Below are 8,046 nucleotides of genomic sequence, written 5' to 3'. Positions count from 1 at the left end.
AATTTAAAAAAATTAAAGTATTACCACGTGTATCATCCTGGATAAACAGGTGGATCATTCAGGACGATCATCAATAATTGATCGTACAAGCTAAATTTAAAGGGTTTAAACATATTGCCACATGTATCATCTAGGACGAATAGGTGGATCATATGGGCCGATTCCCCATAATTGAGCAAAGATTTGAGAACATCGTCCAGGGTGAAGAGGATAATTTTGGCCGATCACAGTAAACAAAGTAGGATACAATCAGATCATCTAGGATGATAAAGTTTCGTCCAAGATGATGATAAACAGAGAAAACATATCAACCGTTAAATGAAAGGCTTGGAGTGGATTGAATGCATCATCCAGAAGGATAGACAAATTATCCAGGATGATGAGACAAAAAATGAAATTCAAGAGGTGGATGTAGATGATCAGAGAAAGCCCAAAAAATATAAAAACACCATTAAAAGATAAAGTTAAAAAAAAAAAGAAAAGAAGAGACAAAAAGAAACAAAAATAAGAAAATTTTATGTTTTTTATTTTATTTTATTTTTCTTTCTTTTAAATAAACAATTCATGAAAATGATAAAATCTCATAGTGAGTGAATTTAAAGACTTGTAAGACCAATGAGTTAACATCATCGAAATTCAAAAATGGTAGAATATCCTATACTTTTAACCCTAGCTCAGACTTCTCTCAGGGAAAAATCATCTTTTGAAAATAAAACACCTAACTTAAAATAAATCATTTGGATAAGAAAAAGAGATCCGTTCAAAACTTGGTTCCAGAAAGAAAATATCTTTTAGAATAATATACCAAAGTAATTTGTCACAATTAAGAAATTTGAAATTAAGCCTTTGAAAATATCAAGTGACACATGAATTCTTCTAAGATTTAAGACTTTGAAAGAGAGAGAAACTTGCTTTTTGTGGGCTCATTTTATGTCTCTTACAATTGATTGGTGCACTTTGTGCGTCTTTTTTTTTTGATACACTTTATATATCTTTCAATTTTTTTGGCGATTATTATGCATTTTTCACTTTATTTTAATTTTTTGGGCTAATTTTATGCCCTTGTCTTTTTTTGCAAGCTAGACCCCTTTTCAAAACTCTTAAAAACTCTCAATTGTGAGTATATCTTTCATAAATTAGAGAAGAAAAATTCACTCTCTAATAAAGGGAAGAATAAACCACAAAATAGAATCACTTTCATATGATAAATGCAACAACAAGATTTCAAAGAAATTGAAAGTAATATAAAGACTTTGAACATTATATATATAAGATAGTTTACTGTAGCAAGATAAAAAAGATTTCAATTACAAAGTTTAATTATTAATTTGAGATAGACTTTTATTTAGAAAAGAAAATTACACCGCTAACAAAGGTTAGAGGGAGGGAAATAATCAATGGCTCACTTTAATTGATTTTAGAGATGTCAAAATATTGACTAAAAATTATCAAAAATAAAAATAAGGTGTAAAATATCATTTCAACTATGAAAAAAAATTAAAAAAATATTAAACATAAGGAAAAACAACAGAGATGAAATAACTACAAAATTAAAATAGAAATAAAAAAATTAACTCAAAAGTAAAATAGAAAGAATAAAAAATAACAACAATCAACAGAGTAGTAAACATGCAAATAAAAATGTATTAAGCAATAAATTTATGCAATTAAGAGCAGCGAGCCTCCGCTGTCCAAGTACCATATGCTCACACGAGGTCTTTGGTGAGAGCACTCCTATAAAATCATCAAATATCAGATTTAGGAACCCAAATAAGTTTGGGTCCCTTCTTATGAAAAGAATAATACAATGTATGTATATTATGTTGTGACTAATATAATTTTGGTCTCCACACCTAATGTGTACTATGGTGTACAGTGCAAGTGTGTGAAATGTGTCCTAGCATGCAACATGAAAAATATCTAACTCCAGGAAATGGATTTACTAACTTGTTCGGGTTATAATTCCTCTTCCTTTGTTTTAGCTTTAGATCAAGTGTGGATATATTCCAATTTCTCTCAAATACATTTAATTTAGCTTTAAACCTCAAGTTAGCACTTTTTAAAATAGCATTATAAACATTCAAATAGTTCTCTTTCTGTTCAGATTCTTCAATATAAGTTTTAAAATTAGATTTAAGTGAGGTGTAGGATGCTTTCAAAGAATCATGCTCAACAATCAATTCAGAGTGTTTTTTATTCAATTCATCAAACTCATTAAGCAATGACATGTGATTGCTATCAAGTTGAGTGTAATCTTTACTTAAACTTTCATGCTCTTTTTGCAAATTTTAAAAACTCAAATTTCAAACTAGCATGTGATTTCTTAAGTTTCTTATAAGATGTATAAATTTTATAACAATTTTCATGTAATTGATCATAGGTTGGTTCACATACATCTTTTTGATCAGACTGACCAATATGATCACCCATCAAGCAAAAGTTTATTATCTTTACTTCAGTTTCAGTCTCAGATGAGTCAGATGCAGAATCTACCTAGAATGCCTTCTGGTCTTGCTTTTTGCCTTCATGTATTTGGGTTTTTCCTCACCCTTCTCTTTGCTTGAGTGATACTTAAGTGTAGGATAATCAGCTTTAACATGTCTAGGCTTCCTGGTTTCATAGAAAACAAGATCAGAGGAACTTTTAAAATTTTTGTTATGCTAACCTTTTTTCCACTTCTGGTGATACTTATTATTTTTCCTTAGAAACTTTTGAGTTGCCTAGTGATGATGGCAACATCATCACTTTCAAACCCGGAAGAATCAATGTTCGTGTTGTTGGACTTTAGTGCCATAATTTTCTCTTTCTTTTTCTCACTTGTATCAAGATTTCTTTTATTCACCTCTTACTCATAAGGAATGAGTGATCCAAGTAAGTTATCAACAGAATAAGTATTCAAATCTTTAGCTTCAGTAATTGCAATAATCTTATTATCAAAAGAAGAAGGCAAACATCTCAAAATTTTATTCACTCTTTCTTAGTTAGTTTGCTCTCTTTCTAAAGCATGCAATGAGGTGACAATTTGAGTAAACCTAGTATACATGTCAGAAATTGATTAAATAGGTTTCATAAGAAAACGTTCATAGTCAAGCAATAGAATATTCAATCTAGATTGCTTAACCTCATTTGTGCCTTCATAAGTAAAACACAATCTATCCAAAATTTCTTTACGAGTTGCATAAGTTGAAACCCTCATATAATCTTCAAATTTCAAAGCATCGAAAAAGTAGTTCAAACATTTTATATTAAGTTGTGCTAAATCTTATTTATCAAAAGTCCATTCAGTAAAAGAAAGTTCAGTTTTAATTCCATTAATTTTATGAGAAGGAGGTGTATAACCATCCTTAAAAAATATCCACATGCGATAGTCAATCGATTATAAAAAAGTAGACATACAAGTTTTTCAAAAATTAAAAGTAATATTGTCAAATAAAGGTGGTCATGTAATAGAATATCCTTCAACAATATTACAATTACCTAAATTAGCTATTGATCACAATTTAAAAAGTTTTCAAAAACTCAATTTTATGAATCCCGCTCTAATACCACTTGAAAGTTTGTTAGGGATGTTAAGCCATAATGAATTAGTCCTAAGGCTAACTAAGAGGGGGGTGAATTGGTGTTTTAAAAAATCTTTAATCAAAACACAAACTAAAACTAAAACCAAGATTCACCATAAACTCAGTGACTCTTCTTTTGCTTCTACATCATTGCAAAGAAGCTTGTACAAACCTCCTTTCCATCAACCCTGATGAGGCATAGAACCCAACTCCTTTTGCTTCCTCCTGAAATAGGTATAGAACCTCAACTACTTTTTCTTCCTCCTGAAGTAGGCAAAGAACCTTGAACAGTTGCTGAAGTAGACCTCTATAGAACCCCCAAGGAACTAGGGATGATGAACAGAGAAGATGATGAAGGATTCTTTCTTGGAGCAGCCTTTGTGAAACCCCTCATAAACTCCCCCTCATAAGATCCTCTCTCTCTCCCTTGCCCTCCCTCCCCTCTTGGCTCTCTCAAGTCAAAATAATAGTAAAAGACCATCTCTTGGATTGAACAAGAAGTCTTAAATAGAAGAGGTTCAGAATAACTCTTAATTGCAAAAAACTGACTTTATCATCTAGGATGATAAAAATATTATCCTAGACGATCAATACAAATTTATCTCAATTAGTCAGGACGATTTGGAACGATCAGAAGATTTTTCTTCATATCGTCAAGGATGATAGGATATTTTCTTGTATAATTAGTACAAGTCGTTGAATATCATCCAAAATATTGCTCTGAATGGATGTATAGACAATGGAATAATAACCTTATCATCCAAGCTAATCAAATGATCATCCTGGATGATTAGTTTAATTCAGTGCATATTATCTAGAGAATCGCCTTGAATAGAAGCTGGCCAATGTTTGATCATCGAGAATAATTAAGTTTTTTGAACTAATCATTCCGGCTGATCCTACGATCGTCCTGTACGATATGATTGAGCAATCAAACCTTAATTAGTTTCCTTAATTACCAAATTAATTTAGGCATAATTTCATTACATCATCCATGACGATGTCCTGGATGATGTCCAAAAATAAAAGCTACCTCAATAGATCTGGCAGTTGAGTCTTTCTGATTGAAGCCTATCATCTTGGTTGATATGAATATCATCCAGGATGATGCACTTAATGATGGATTCCTTGACCATGATTCCCTAATTTGAGTTTTTGTTTTTAACTGATTGTCTAGGCTGATATTTGGATTATCCCAAATGATGTGAGAAAAAATAAAAAACTCTAAAATAGTTAGAAAATTTCTCCCAAGTGTGTGTGTGCAAGGTTACTTAGCATCAGGAACCACATCGTTTACAATTGACTCAAGAAAAGGAAACGATTACAAACTGACTTAGACCTCGTTTACCCAATTTTGAGCTGGTTCAATTTACAGTTTGATCTTGTGGACCTAAAATGTTAGTAGGCAAGGTAGTCGTAGAGAAATAAAAGTGTTTGCTATCATCAAAATTTTAAATCAAATTTGCAACAGTAATTAATTTTAAACATTGTTAATTATCTTTCCTCTGAAATAATAGTTCCATTCAAACAAATCACATAATTAGTAAATAAAAGTTTTATGTGAAAAACTTTAACACACAATTAGCAAATACAAAGTAGATTATGTTTCAAGCCATCTACTAGTAAAATATTTTTAATAAATAAATATTTAGAATTATCAATCATACTTTTTCCTACCACTTTTCTAGTGCTATTATTTCCAAGTACTATCATGCCTCCTACCCTGACCTCCAGCATGATGATATGCTTTATGTCTTCAGTTCTGTGCATTAAGCATCTGCTGGCCAGGTACCACTTTCTCTCACTTGGCCTTTTGTGATAGCATCCCTATAAAGTCAATCAAACATTAAATTAAGGAACCCAAGTGAGTTTAGGTTCCACCTTATGCATTGATAAATGAGATGTTTTCATGTTATGCTACGATGCGAGTAGTTTTGGCCTCCACACTTGATCTATCCTACGATGGATAATGCATATAAGGGATATGACCTAACATGCCACAAGAGTAACACATAACACTTGGAAAAGAATTCACTAATCAATGTGGGTTATGGTGCCTCTTCCTAAAGTTATATGATGCATGCTGTGGTGATGCGTTATGACACTATGCCAAAGAAGGCTATTGCTTATTGTTTTTAAGTGCATTTACTTTAGCTTTCAGGAATTCATTTGGACCTTTAAGATGTGCTATTTCTAATTTCAATGCTTGCTCAGCACATCTTAAATCACTTGTAAGTGTTTCTAATTTCTTAAAGGATTTTCTAATTTGATATGATTTATCTTCAAGGATTCATGTGCATTAGTTAGGTTAACATGATTCTTATTTAATGCATGAAATTCATCAAGTAAAGACTTGTGATCACTATCTAAAGTAGGATGCTTAGCTATCAACTATCACACTAGTATGCTCTCTTTGTAGATTAGAAAAGTCATTATTTAACATAGCATACACTTTTTAATAGCTTTTTATATGCTTGTGAATTTTTTTTGAAACTTCAAATAATTCATTATAAGAAAGCTCACATATCTTCTTGGTCTAAATTATCAAGACTATTATCTATCATAAGGCACTAAATGGTTACCTCCTCTTCTATTTTTGTTTATAATGAATTTGAAGAAAAGTCTGCCCAAAATGCCTTCTGAGTCTATTATTTCCCTTTTTTTAACTTTGTGTTCTCTTCATATTTCTCCTTAATTGAGTGAGCTTTTAAGTTGGGGCAGTTCATCCTCAAGTGTCATAGCTTCTTACATAAAAAATATATAATATTAGAATTTGTCTTAGAATTTTTATTTGATTTACCTTTGTTTCACTACTGTGACACTTTTATTTTCTCTTTAGGAAGCTATTAAATTGTCATGTCATTAGTTTTATGTCATCCTCTCCTTCAGCTACAAAGTTATCACTTTCTAGCTCATTTGCTTTGAGTGGTACCACCTTGCCATTTTTCATATGTCCTACATCCAATAATTTTTTACTCACACCTTGGACATAGAAAATGAGTGAGCCTAGTAAGTTATTTATATAATTATTGCAGGCTAGAATATACGTGGCGATAGAGTTAGAAAATTTCATATCTCAGCGTTGCAAGGATATCCAACACACAAACAAAATAAAAAATAAACACTAGTATTTTTACGTGGAAAACCCTATAAAGGAAAAAAACTATGGGGCCACACCCAATTGATAAGATTCCACTAATGTTTGCTTAAGTTACAAATGGCTGACTCATCACTGAAATTGAGGACGATCAGATTACAAAAATCAAGTTGAAATTCAGTTACAAAAACATGTTTAAATTCTGGCGATGTTAGGTGATTAGGTAGAACTCCTGCATCACCTAAAGGTCGGGTGGAACTCTAGCATCACATGACGTTCGGGTGGAACTCCAACGCCACTTGGAGTTCAGGCAGAACTCCGACTTCACTTGAAGTTCAGGAGAAACTCCTATAGTGGTCGAGGAGTAGCTTCTTCCTTCACTTCCTTCTCTTCTTCCTTTTCTTTTTTCATCCTTACTTAATTGGAGCGTCTATCACGTACTGGATGAAAGTCCGACGGTGGTCGAGGAGGATCTTCTTCCCTCTCTTCCTTATCTTCTCCCTTCTCTTCTCTTCTTCTCTTCTTTCTTGGAGTCTGCTCTTAAGAGAAATAAGGGTATTCATAGTTTTCTAAGAGTGGCATGGCCAGAAAATAGGAGAAAGATCATGGACAAATTAGGAGTGATTTGAATGGATGGCCGACATTCAATCTCTTGATTGTGGACTATTTATCAGACATTTGAAGGCTATAATGATATAAGAATTCAATGATCTTGGGCTTGTTGAATTCATCTCGTCAGGTCACTCAATTTGATTATAAGTATGCCACATTTGGAAACTATTTTTTAATCCAAATTATGATTAAACCTTCAAAATGTGCTTCGGGTCTTTGATTTGGATCAATTTTGAAAGTTCGTTCGGGATGTTAAGCCCTATGAACTTAGTCCCAAGCTAACCAAGAGGGGGGGTGAATTGGTATTTTAAAAAATTCTTAAGACAAAGAAATAAATTCTCAAACCAAATCACACCATAAAAAACAAAATGCGGAATTTAAAAGTGCGGAAAAAATAAGAACACAAGATTTATAGTGGTTCGGTCGACTAGACCTACGTCCACTCCTTGGAGGCACCCTCCAAGTATTGCACTACCAAACGTGACTCTCCTTTAGCCCCCACAGCTAGGCGGAGAAGCCCTCACAAGAAACTCCTTTTTGCCACCCCGGCAAGGCAGAGAACCTACCTCCTTTTGCTTCCTCCTGAAGCTGGCAGAGAACCACAACCAAAAGAAAACTCCTTACCTCTACCGACCCTTCCACGGACGAGAAACTCCAGACGAAAGACAAGCAGAGCGATCCTTGAGCAACCCTTGTGAATCCCCTCACAAGCTCCCCCTCACAAGATCCTCTCTCTCTCCCTCTCTCTCTTTCTCTCCTCAAGGTCTTCTCAAGTCA

The sequence above is a fragment of the Dendrobium catenatum genome, unplaced genomic scaffold (genome assembly GCF_001605985.2).
Source record: "Dendrobium catenatum unplaced genomic scaffold, ASM160598v2 fragScaff_scaffold_860, whole genome shotgun sequence".
NCBI classification, from domain to species: Eukaryota; Viridiplantae; Streptophyta; class Magnoliopsida; order Asparagales; family Orchidaceae; genus Dendrobium; species Dendrobium catenatum.
This window is presented reverse-complemented; position numbering follows the sequence as displayed.